General features: G+C 33.9%; 1 protein-coding gene across 1 annotated transcript in view; it reads left to right on the forward strand.

Annotated features, from left to right (window-relative positions):
• LOC106717317 (alpha-2Da adrenergic receptor) overlaps positions 1-14087 on the forward strand; it is a 174237-nt gene that overhangs the window by 91298 nt on the left and 68852 nt on the right. The window lies entirely within an intron of this gene.

The raw sequence follows: 14087 nt of genomic DNA on the forward strand, positions 1-14087 counted from the left end.
CTTTGGGGAATGTGATTGAGGGTTGCAAGGTAAGAACTTTTCTGAGGACCATTTGAAGTGAATGTCAGATAACACGTCACTTCTGTTTCTATACGGAAATATAGTCGAACCTGCATAAGCGAGAAACGTTTATAGGCGAGAGTGATTATCCAGTCCCGACGGGTTAGCACATCTATTAACATTGTAATATATTTCCTCCCCTGGAAAAATTTAACACCCTGTATAAAGTCCATTGTACTCGATAACATCAGAAAAAAAGTGATATTATTTACTTTGATTTTTTTTAAATTAAAATGATTACTTTAAGTTCGATAACTGCCACTTAAAGGACGAAACGAGAAATTGCTTCTGTCGGACGCCTGTCTTCTGTGTGGTCGTGGTATTTCACCACTCGACACGGCCCATTCGTGCACCCAACAAATATTGTTGTTGCTGGCGTCTACCACTGTTAAAAGGTTACTATATACAATATACATATAAAAATATTTATATATCAGTAAATTTCAAATGTGATGATATTTGTTTGAAGGTATCTCCGAAACGGCTCAACGGATCTTGACGAAATTTGGGACAGATGTAGATCATAGTCTGGAAGAACACATAGGCTACTTATTACGTTTTAATTCCGCTCGGACGGAGTCGCGGGCGAGAGCTAGTATTTTATAAAATCCAATACATCCACGAAAACAATTCTCAAACTATATATCATGCAAATAAGTAGTACATTGTAAAACTTTGTCAAAGTAGGTTAACATAGTTAATCTCGACGTCGCAGCTTCCAGCATTCACTGAGACTTCTTTAAAAAAAGTTACATCGTAGAAAAAAATATAACAATAGACTTGGCTTGTTTCCAAAATAAGAAGAGAACTGCAATGCGTTGCATTGAACAACTTTGTAATATTTAATTTTACTATCTCTAAAATGTATCAGCTACCTATGTTAATACATAAATATATTATGAGTCGAGTATTCCGTTTTTTTTTTAAATATCTGGACTTCTGAATGAAATACAAAATTATGTAAATTAGTAAAAATGTAATATAGTTATTTATTTTATTATGAAATATTTATTTTTAATAAAAATAATTTTAATTATTTTTTTAATAAATATTTATATAACTAAATATTTATACGTTAATAAAAATATTTATAAATATTTATATAATATTAATTATTGAATATTTTTTTAATTGTTAAAAAAATATTCAATTTTAATTTATTCCAAGTAGGATATGATTCAAGTAGGATTGGAGACATTCAGGCAGAAATTTAAGGATTAACTTTGTGTGCCGACCCCACATGAGTGGGCTAAGGCTTGGTCTATATGTCCTAAATGTATCATTGATTTTTTTACTTGGTTCTTTAAAACTTAATAATATTATAAAAGCGTATATTAAAGCGTCGGTGGCTTAGGTGTTAAGCACTTCACTTGTAATCTGCAAGTCCTGAGTTCGAATCCCACCATGTACCAATGTGTTTTTCGAGTTACGATTTACATATGAACATTTATCCAACGTTCTTACGGTGAAGGAAAACATCGTGATGCAACCTGCACATATCTGAGAAGAAATTCAATGATATGTGTGAAGTCAACTCGCACTGGGCCAGCTTGGTTGACTATGGCCTAGTCACCCGTAACTTGGGGAGGCAATGAGCACCTCGGTGGGGACGTATAGTGAAGCTGATGATGATGATGTTTAAATAGATGGATGAATATTTGTTATAAGGTATATCTAGAACTGTAAAACAGATCTAGCTTAAAATTTGCATAGATGTAGAGCACAGTCTGAAAGAACACATTGACCAAAACTCCGGGCGAAGTTACGTGCGACAGCTAGTAATAAATAAATCATGAAATCCTCACCGAAGACAATTCTTAAAATTATAAGCTTGGCTTTCTTTCCAAAGCGGACATTAATGCCGTATTAAATATTCAAACTCAATTTTATTTCATCTTTGAAAAATAATTCCACAGTTTTAAGTGATTTTACTACAAAAAATAGTACGGGAACCTAAAACATAACGAAGCATTAAAACTAAGTAAAAATATAATACAGACTTTGTTTCACCTTAGGTTATGCTGAAGGTTATGTCGGTTATGCTTAAGCCAAGCTGTTAAATGGTTCTAATGACTGGAATGAGTCAAATCTTGTTAAGTTCATCTCTTTGTCCCTTTGGAGATCCTCGGGACACTCACCAGTTGCACTTGAGGATGGCCACTGAGAGAGTTTTAGTGAGTCAAGTATCACATACGTCTTTCCCCCAGAAAGCAAGGTATCTTGAATATTCCCTCCCCCCCCCCCCCCCGGAAAAATTATTCGCTTTCGAGTGTGCTAAAAACTTAAGTTACCTATTTGATTTTTCGTAAAGTGAAAGAAATGAAGTAATAGACACTGGATTGAATAAGAAAAATGAATTGAATTCCCTTATTTTTATTCAAATCCATTGGTTAAAGATTTGCATTGCAAAAATCCGGTTAGCTTTAAATTGAATAAATGAAAATGTAAATTGAATTTCGATTATAGTCACGTACGTTGATCTTTAATGTTGAGACGACTAAACTGTTTCGGTTATTTAGACATATTGCATGGAATATTAAATTGACAAGTCTAAACTACCACCATGACTAACTTTATTTGTAAGAGAATTCAAAGACAAAATTATACTACTAATACTAGCTGTGACTCCGTCCGTGCAGAATTAAAACAAAAAGTAATGTTTTCAAATAGGTAACTAATTATTAATTTTTTAATTTCATGCGGACGGAATCACAGACGACAGCACACATGTCGCCACAGCACAATGTCAACACTCTAGTCCCAGTATTGTGGGTTTTGATATATGAGTGAGACATCATCATCTTTCTATCCTTTTCCCACTTATACGAAGTCCGGTTTTCGTCATCCAGTTCCATCCATTCTATATCTGTCAGTTTTTTCCTTGAATGAAACTTGTGACGTAATAAGTAGTTAAAGGAGCTTAACAAAGGAAAATTGCATGAATGTGAGCGGCAGTGTCGGTATCACACCCGAAACTATATGTAGAAGAAGCAATAGAGGTATGTTAGGAGCGCGTCAAATGGAGGTCCGTGGTCTCTGCTCTCACCTCTGGGTTACGGGCGTGATTATGTTGTTGTAAATAAGTAAAATTCGAAAATAAAACAAGTATTGTTTTACCATGATATTTATTATTCTGAGACAAATTATTTTAATTATAAATAGTGTCATGCCCTTTGATTAGGGTGGACGTAATCCACGACGGTCACGGCGATGTAAACACGCGGCTAGATCCCCAAGGATTAACGGGATTCTGCCTCGTTTCATTTATTTTATATTTATGGTATACATTCCGTTCATATGATTGGCGGGGGATCGAGCGGATCAAACAAATGAAACGTATACAAATACGTAAATGAGATATACCATGTTAGAATTTATAACTAACTAGCTGTTGCCCACGAATTCATCCGCGCGGAATTAAAAAAAAAACATAATAAGTAGCCTATATGTTCTTGCAGACTATGATCTACATCTATGCCAAGTATCATCGAGATCCGTTTATCCGTTCCGGAGATATCTTCAATCAAACATCCATCCATCCATCTAAAATTTCGAATTTATAATATTATTAAGATATGTTTCGAGATTAGATTTTAGAAAGGCCAAACTAAAAAAATATTCTACAAAACAAATATGGTCTGTCTACGTTGTCTATAGTCTATGGTCCGTGATACGTTGTAATTTACTTGGTTAGGTATGTACTCCCTTAGTATTCCCCAAAGTGTCGTTTCTCAATTCGTCTCTACATTTTTGTTATAAATTTCAACCTTTTAATTTATTCGAGATTCAATTTAATTCTGGAATTAATTAATTCAAATAAATTGTTAAATGTTTATTTTCTTAAATGAATAATTGACATTCACTTGAGGGATTCTATTAATCAGTAAACCTAGTCTCAATAAAACAATCCCGTTCAGCTCATTTCTCATTCCTTTACAAATAAAATACTTGAGTCAGTTAAATTTCGATAGCATCTGGTACTTTATAATTAAACGAGAAGTATTTTATGACGCCTTTTATTTGCTTTTGTTACAAAGTTAACGAATAATGTTCTTAATTTAGTTACATTGTTATTCAATTGTTTCAATATAGAACTAATAAAAATGCGACTGTAAGTTTGCTTACGACGTACAATGAAAGAATTAATTTCGATTCATACTTAAGATTGATTATCCTACAGCTAACTGTCGATAACTCGGTCGTTATTTATCATGTGGGGAGTCCCAGCATATTATAACATAATACAGTTTGTTGTTTTAAAGATGTTTAAACAAGGCGGCGACCCGGCTTGCCTCCTAAAATTGCGAAAAGTGGATTGAGCAGGTTCGTTTGGCCACGTCAAATGGAAGTCCGTGATATCTGCCTACTCAACTAGGTTACAGACGTGAGTTACGCGTGTGTAAGTTGAAAAGGATCGGTCGATGTACAGCAGGCGTCGTGCTTTAGTTGAAGAGTACAATGTGAGGTAAGGAAAAGTAAGGACTATCGCCTAACGCATGCGGGCTAACGACCAATGATTCTCGCATGCGAGTGATATGATATGCGTGAACAAGAAATCCCTCGCACTACACATGCGGACTCTAACTATTAATGAAACTGCGCCCTACGAACTATATTTTAGCGGTTTTGTAACTATGGGTAGGAAATTAACGTCTTCAACTGTAGAGTAGACATAGAAAAGATTCAATGATAAGCACAAACGTACATCGATTTGTGAACGCAGATATACCCCGTCGAAGCGAGCACTACCAAACCATATCTTTATTATTATTTAAACATACTGTAATCATATTTTCGGGTTGTAAATTTTTCATTTTAGTAGAGTCGTAAATAAATTATATCTCATTTAAATTTCATGTCCATACTCTTTTTATATCCGTCCTGATTATAATAAGTCAGATAAAGCGATCCTCTAAGAATACTAATTTATATGCCGAAACGAAAATTTACTTCAGTACAGACCTATTTTCATAAACAACTTTATATAGCAAATATATGCTTAGAATATTTATCACAACATTTTTCTAACATGTAAATACATTGTACATTATCATTATTATGTTTCATACATGATAATCATACAATCCTACATATATACATGAAACGAAATGCTTTTGGAATAATATAGATTGTTTTAATTTAACTTACTCCGCTGGCGCAGCAACCCAAAGTGGGTCTTGGCCTCCGACACAAGAGATCGCCAGAGTCCTGTGCCTTCTCCTGCCAGTCCATCGCTTGTAGCTCCAGCAGGTCTAGCTAAATCTAGGTCGGCCGATAGGTTGGCGGCCAGTCGGAGTCCCGAGATACGCTGCTTTGGCATTCCGGTCTTCTCCCATCATCATAAGGGGGCCAAGCCAAGAGTCTGTGAGATTTGACTTCTCCTATGATATTCGGCTCGCCCACCAGCGTCTCGATTTCTGCATTGTAGCGGTCTTCTTTTTGGTTTGGGCCCAAGATCATGCGCATTATTTTTCTTTCCGCCACCAGAAGCATATTTATTTAAAATAAAAAGTAATCATAATCAGTGTAACATTTGAGGGAGTGCAGTTATATAATAATTTGCCTAGATATATCTGTGATATAAAAACAATGTCATCATTTAAAAACAAACTAAAAAAAATTGTTAGTAAAATGTAAATTTAATGTAAAATATGTATAAAACTTAATATGCCAAATTAGACTACTGGTGTAATTTGATTTGTATGATATAATTTTGTTTTCTCGTACAGTGAATTTTGTAAATTCTTAGAGAAATCACACACATCATAATTATTTTGTAAGTCACATGTATCTGTAAGTCACAATATTTGTAAGACACAAATATTTATAAAACACACATATTTGCAAGTCACACATCTATATATATAAAAGAAAGTCTTGTTAGTTACACTATCTATAACTCACGATCGGTCGAACTGATTTAGCTGAAAATTGATGGGGAGGTAGCTTAGAACTAGGAGACGGACATAGGAACTTTTTTATCTTTTGTGCATTTTTTTTATTCCGCGCGGACGGAGTCGCGGGTAAAAACTAGTATTTTATAAATCAAACATATTTATAAGTCACACATATCCTCTTCAAACAATTAACACACAATCTAATCATACTTTCTTCGGTTTTCCTCTACCTTTACATGTCTCCAATGTATACACTAAGGGACAACCTTAGTGGTCATTTAACAATATAAAAGTATGATTTAATGAAGTAAAATAAAATGAGTTTATCCGTTTCTCAAGTTTTGGCTCATAGTCAAACGACTGAACTTCTCTGAAATTAGAGGTCTAAATTCCATCAAGCATGTAATTTACTTTGGTTTGTGAAGTAAATATAATCTAATATATAAAATTCTTGTGTCACAGTTTTCGTCACCGTACTCCTCCGAAACGGCTTGAACGATTCTCATGAAATTTTGTGAGCATATTCAGTAGGTCTGAGAATCCGCCAACATCTATTTTTCATTTTTTTTAACTGCGCGCGGACTGTATTACGGGCGACAGCTAGTTACATATATAGGCCACAAAGGAATTAGTTATGTATCTGGTATTTACGGTGGAGTACATTGCTCTTAAAATTACAACTAATTAATTAGATTTTATAAACACAATGTACAGGATGTTTAGTGTTTGCTGTTGCACAAAAAAAACATATCATCAGCTCACTACGCGTCTTCACTGATGGGCTCGGAGCTTACCCTAAGTTAGTGACTAGGACATACTCGTAGTCAAACCACGCTGGCCAAATGCGAGATGGATGACTTCACACATATCTTTGAATTCTTTCGGAGATATATGCAGGTTACATCACGATGTTTACCTTCATCGTAAGAACGTCAAATGTACATATGTAAATCGAAAATCGAATAACAAATTGGTATATAACGAGATTCGAAACCAGGACCTGCATATTATAAATGCTTAACCTCTGATCTACCGTTCTCGGGAAAATACAGTATGTTCACAATTAAACTGACGTATGAATAGTCAAAGAATTAAATTAGCTTCCCACTTAGGATCGAATAAAGCAAACTGACATCATAAGACCTATAATTTAACACGCATGTGCTATGACATGTTTTAAACCGTCAAAAGTTTCACCAAAATGGTTAATAAATAAACGTCCTCGATTGTACATACAAGCATCAAGGAAACGGACATAGGATAATTTTTACCCCGTTTTCTATTTTTTATTCCGCGCGGACGGAGTCGCGGGTAAAAGCTAATATCTATATATATAAAAGAAAGTCGTGTTAGTTACACTTATAACTCAAGATCGGTCGAACTGATTTAGCTGAAAATTGATGGGGAGGTAGCTAAGAACTAGGAGACGGACATAGGAACTTTTTTTATCTTGTGTGCATTTTTTTTATTCCGCGCGGACGGAGTCGCGGGTAAAAGTTAGTTTTTAATAAATTACTAAATGATTTTTTTTTGTTAAAAAGTACTTTAATTCTTCTCTAGCAACGTATTATATATCTTAATTATGTAACGTCGTAGCTGAACATAAAGTGTCAAGGAATTTATTTCCAATCATAAATTAATAGCGATAATATTCTGAAGCGAGATCCCTTTGTATTGTAGCTGTATTTATCTGGAACAGCCGTCGAAATTCTTTGATATTGGCAGCGCTTGATATTGGACGATATCCTTATAATAAAAGATGTCCATCAAAATATCTTTCCCATACGTCAGTAAAACGATATGACATTCGTAGTCTTCTAAGATTTACTTTATTTCTTTATATTAGTCTAGACCAGGGATCCACAAACTATTTTGGACAAGTGACCCTCTTTTCCAAAATGATCTTTTACCTCAGACGATAGCCAAATTACCTACTTTTAAGATCACTTATTATTATGAAATTGTTTAAACTTTCGTGAGACATCATAATTAATTAATTAAGAAACGGCTTAACTCACGTTTGATCGTCCGGTGACGGCACCGACTAGTTTCGGACCCATCGGGGGTCCATCTTCAGGGCGAGTGTTTAATCCGAGGACTATTACAATTACACTATTCCGGGTAGCATCGGCTATATTTATAACTAGATTTTATTTTGAATTCCGCTCAGACGAAGTTGCGGGCAATTGCTAGTATACCTAGTCTTTCCCAACTTCGCGCGGTTGGATATTTATTTTTAAATATTTTTAAATCAATACGAAATAGTCTAAAATCACTCAAGGATAATTTCATTTATAAGATGAAAGAATTTTTGAAATCGTAAAATTAAATATAGAAACAAATTAAATAAACTAATACCAGATTTACTTGAAAAAATGAGTAAATTAAAAAAATCAATTGTATAATTTACAGATTTTTTAATTATAGGTAGTCGAAGTCGCCAATAATAGTTAGTATTAGATTAAGTTTTAATTAAAATATATTTCCAAGTCTCAAAATTTTTAAAAAAAATTGAAAAATATCTCTCTGTTTTTATATTTTTAAATATACGGTGTGTTTCAAAAAAATTTTTATATATTAATTTTCATTCTAAATGTGTAAATAAATTATCTTTGGTTTCTGAGAACAAAATCCCAGTAAAAACATGTTGTTATCTCTGTTTTGTCAAAGATAATGACAGGGATGACGATATGTTTTATACAGAGATTTTAGTTATAGAAACCAACGGAGATTAATGCAAGCTACACACGTCAGGTATATATTAAACGAACTATCATCATCATCAAAATCGTGATACGAAACCTAACGTGTATGACCTATATAACAGTGGCTAATTTAATTCGTGTAACTTTTTAACCAGAGATATTTTCTGTGAAGGTATTTTTTAAATTATATTTGCCCAACGTTTGTACTGAGTGTACGCTTGAATTATTTTTGTTCAAGAGTTTTTTTTTTAGTAACAAGAATTAATGTTTGAAAACTTTGCGCAGATTTTTTTATTACCTTTATAAATATGAAGATGTTATTTGTTTTATGAAGGTTTATTGTGCAGTTAAGGAAAAGTTTTTCTTTACCCAACAAAAACTTTGTACACCAAACGTTTTTTACTTGTAAGTTTATGTTCATCAAACCACCTATTTCGGCGGCATCACGTGTCTACACAATATGAGTTACTCTTCCATACATCTCTATAGGTCTATATGGTTTCAACAAATAACGTGATCAACTTTTGCTCCACAATCTATATATATATAAAAGAAAGTCGTGTTAGTTACACTATTTATAACTCAAGAACGGTCGAACTGATTCAACTGAAAATTGATGGGGAGGTAGTTTAGAATCAGGAAACGGACATAGGATGATTTTTACCCCGTTTTCTATTTTTTATTCCGCGCGGACGGAGTCGCGGGTATAAGCTAGTCTTATATATAAATATTCCATTTCAAAGACTTTTTCTGGCTTAGACTTCTAAAGTGGGGTAAAGCTTGTATAAACATATCGTTGGTTTCGCACTTCCATCGCAAAAGTAACAATAGACGACCGTCCTTACAAGACTAAGACTTATTTACCACAAGGGAAGATCATATAGCAGAGCAGTAGACAAGTTCAGTATTGCTATTACTGTTCTCTCACGAAGTGATAATAGTAGTACCAGACTATCCACTACTCTGCCTTACTGTTCTGCCTTCGTTTTAAACGGCATTAATCCGGGTCCTCTGCCGGATCGTCCGTCCATTAATTAAACAAAACTACAAGTCTGTACGCTTCGCTGCGCCAAAACACCTGATTACTAATTGCCTTTGTGTAACATCATTAATTTTCATGACTTGGCATTTTGCAAATCTATTACATAATATAATTTACATTATATACATACCTATTTACTTAAATCATATAAGTCTAATTAGATCTTTCAATATATGTGTACTGTAATAATGGAGACGATTACCTCGGGACAGGAAAGTTTGTAAAAAACTAGAGGACGCCTTTATCAAAGGACAACCTAACATAGCAACTGGAAGCTGAAAATAAACTTATATATGAATGTTTAATTTTTTTTTTTGTTTAAATACATTAATAGTTTTAGTCTATGTAAAAATATTATTCAAAGAATAAAGGCATATCTATCTATGTTCTCTAATATAAAATTAAATTATGAAACATTTTCATTTAAAATAACACTTTATTATTTGTTACAGGTAATAAAACTTAAAAGAAAATGAGATATTAAGGTAAGATAGCATTAATATTCAAGTTTCACAGGATTTCATATTCAATTTGTCACGAAACTTATCATAGAATTTCTATGGACTAAAATTATCAAAGTAACAATTACATTTGGAATGAAAACATTATTTAAATTTGTAACGGAATTATCTTTAGTAATAAATTATCTACGATAACTCGACTATTGTTTTGGATTTATTAATTTACATTTGGATTAAGTAACTTTACTAAAGTTTTGTTTTTCATTTATTACTAGCTGTCACCCGCGACTTCGTCCGAGATTAAAATTTCCATGTTATGTTCTACATCTATGCCAAATTTCAGAGATATCTGTTGTGTCATTGTGGAGATACCTTCTAACAAACATACATCTACCCATTTAAATTTTCGCTTTATGTGTGATACCATTAAGCTGTGTACAAAATTCGTGAAATTCTTGACTTAGGTACAGTGAGGGCACTTCACGGTGATACAGAAAAATTACCATATTCCTTGGAACTAGACAAACTCCGCCTCTTATCACAAATAAGTTAGCAGTGAGTTGTGCAAACGACGACATAAGAATAAAAAGCAATTTGTCGTGTAACACTAACCAACCTTTGTACATACACATTAAAAAAGTAAATTCTATTGTTTCCGTGTCGTCATCTCAATGCTTACGAAATGTCCGAAATTTGTCGCTTTTAAATAGGAATACCACTAGAATCCTTGATAGTACTTCGTACTTGTATTTAATACCACTGAAGATTTTACAAAATTGTACATCTTTTACCGCACGTCGAAAATAGCAGTAGAGGCCTTACTATACTTTTCACTGTTTATTTTATGGAACCTAATTAACAACGCTTATAGTGGCTATGAATTTTTCATTTAACTAAAACATTTTTTATGTTAATCTGAGTCAGAAAGTAAACTATAGAATAAAAACCTTTACTATCTCTGATTAATTACCATCATTGCATTAAAGGCTTCCATAAAAAGTCAGTACGAACTTTGAGAACATAATAAACATAATTTCTCGTTAGAACAAACTCCTAACAACTTGAGAAGCACTTCGTCGAAAGTGGCCAAAGTATAATTAACACACGAAAAAGGTTTCCTACCAAAAAAACATTAATACAAAGAAAAGACTTTAATTAGGTTTAATTTTTTCATATTTAAGTAAAAAATATTATCGTACAAAACTTATTTTTTTATTCATGAGGTTCTAGTGCTAGAATCTTTTCATTAACATTATCAGCCTACTCTTTTGCCTCCCCCCCCTTTTTTCAGAGGGGAATGCTTAATGCATACTCCGTGCCTCGGGACAGACACTGTAGTTATGTAAGAATCTCTTCCCGAATGGGAACATAGCCTACTAATCCCCTCTGCTTCCTGGCCATTACGTGAGGCGCCACGGGATCACCTGAGTTTGCAACCGCGACGCCCCACTGACCGCCCCGGGAAGGGGCCGTCACTGCACACCTAAAGGGGCGCTGCGCCCTTAGGCGCTCCTAAAACACGACACCGAGCAATGCAGGTTCGGGATCCCCACCCTCCCCCGCTGGTGCCGCCTAGCGTTTATAGAGACCCACTCTTTTGCCCCCTATCCTACGTATGTGTAGCGGTACATATATGTTAGCCGTCATTTATGAATTCACGCCCTTCAAAGTATTCCAAACGGAGAATCATAATGGTCGAGGAATTTCTCAAAATCAGTAGGCTGTCGAGAAAGCGACGTTAGGTGGGGAAGGCAAATCTTGAAATAGGAGGCAACAAAAGGCCTCTTTCCCTCTTTCTAGGTGGACCGACTTAGTACGGACGACGGGTAGCCGTTGGATGCGGAAGGCGGGCACATATTGTGGAAGGCATGGAAAGGAAGACAGGCTGGTGATGTAAATGACGTATTCCAAAAAGTATGATCGTTGTCTAGATATGTTTTATGCAAATATTTTGGTAATAGAAACCCACAGATGCTATGTTCTATTTTCAAATTAAACAAAGCTTCAAATTCACTTAACACTTAACCGATACTAACATGAAATCGTAGGAGCAAGGTGTTCGAGCCGAATGTAAGTTATGTTTGATTTGAGCTTATGTTGGACTGTGTGGAAGCGATTAATTCGTGAGTACGGACTTGCTGACTTAGTGAAAACAAATAGGTAATTTGTTAACTAAAAATAATATGTTAAGAATAAATTGCCTTTTAAATATTCTTAGTCAATTACGCAAAAACTTGTATATATTTTAACAGTGGTAGATCTCGCAACAACAATACTTGTTGGGTACACGAATGACCGACCGAATGGTGGTGACACCAACGATCGGACGACAATGACGGATCGATAGACCTGTGGTCGTGGTATCCACATCACACAGAAGACATGCGTCAAGTGGAAGCAATTCTGCGTTTCGTCTGATGAGTGTAATGCCAGAGGCTTAATTTTTGTCCTCTTTCCCTTCCCACTCTTTACATATAAGGAAAGTATGGGAATAGGCATTGGATTTAAAGGGGGACGGGACGCATGGGAAGGGGTAATAATATCTTTCTTTGCGTCCTCCTCCGTCGATTTAAGGTCTCTTTTTGCGGAGGTATCTTGGAAACTACAAAACGGATCTTGCTGATTTTGAATTTGGCATAGATGTAGAGCAGAGTCTGGAAGAACACATAGGCTACTAATTACGTTTTTTAATTCCGCGCGGACGAAATAAAGTGTGACAGCTAATTACTAAATAGTTATCACGTTGTTAATAGAAAACTTTATGTACCTACAGTATTTACACCCAATTATAGTTAATAATAAACATCTAATTCATCTATTTTAATTTTTTTTATGAATATTAAAGTGTGATTAATAAAAAAAAACAATTATAGCTGATAAAAAAGTAATTTATAATGCTTTATGTAATTTCCTGCCTGCCAGTTTTAACCTCACATTAGTATTAGTAGGATAAGGGTAAGGCAAATTTATTAGGAAAGTTGCCGGATGCTTTAATAGTTTCGAAATGACCTTCAAATATTTGCCGTTTAACTGATACTGAACTTGAATAATAGAGGTTATTTAATAACTCATACTAACTATTTAGAATGGCATATTTAAATCAATATGCGAGAACAAGGAATGCGCTGCAATTGTAAAGTCAAAAATTTATAATGTAAAATACTAACAGTTGTCCGCGACTTCGTCCGTGCAGAATTAAAAAATAATAGTAATAAAAATCGCCTATGTCACTTCTCATTATGTAGTTTTAACGGTGAAAAAATGTTTCAAAGCGGTTCAATATTTTCGAAACTTATTCAATGCAAACAAATAACAAATCTTTCCTGTTTTAATTGTTTTTTTTATAATGCGCGGCTCCATACCGCCCTCTCCTTCTTCGTCATGGTGGCCAGAGCCTTTATTATCTTTTTTTAACATTATTTTTCTTATAGATGTTTCTAATGTTGAAAATGAAAAATAATTTATTACAATCCAAAAAATTAAGTTTAAGTTTACATTGAACAGTTAAGCTAAGAAACTTTATGGATACAAAAGGAGTTGCTATTTTAAGTATTGATTTACTTACTGACTTACATACTTACTTACTTACTTACTTACTTACTTACTTACTATCTACATTACCCTCGCACTAGACGTAGCCTGTATTTAGAATAGATACATGAAAAATAATAATTTTTTTATTCGTACTGATAAACATTTTATTATATTTTCTTAAATTTTGTCAAAATCTATGAAATTTTTACGAAACCATACTAACAACGATTTTACGCATAGATAATTTATCTGAATTCTTGATATCTTAAAGTGAAAATATAAAATTCCTATCGCAAGAACATGCGACCATTAAAAAATACGAGATATTCGACTCTTTCATTTCAATTTAAGTCGTAATCACGATTTGTTAGCAACATCAAATCTCAAA

Source organism: Papilio machaon, chromosome 24 (assembly GCF_912999745.1).
Source record: "Papilio machaon chromosome 24, ilPapMach1.1, whole genome shotgun sequence".
In the NCBI taxonomy this organism is placed as follows: domain Eukaryota; kingdom Metazoa; phylum Arthropoda; class Insecta; order Lepidoptera; family Papilionidae; genus Papilio; species Papilio machaon.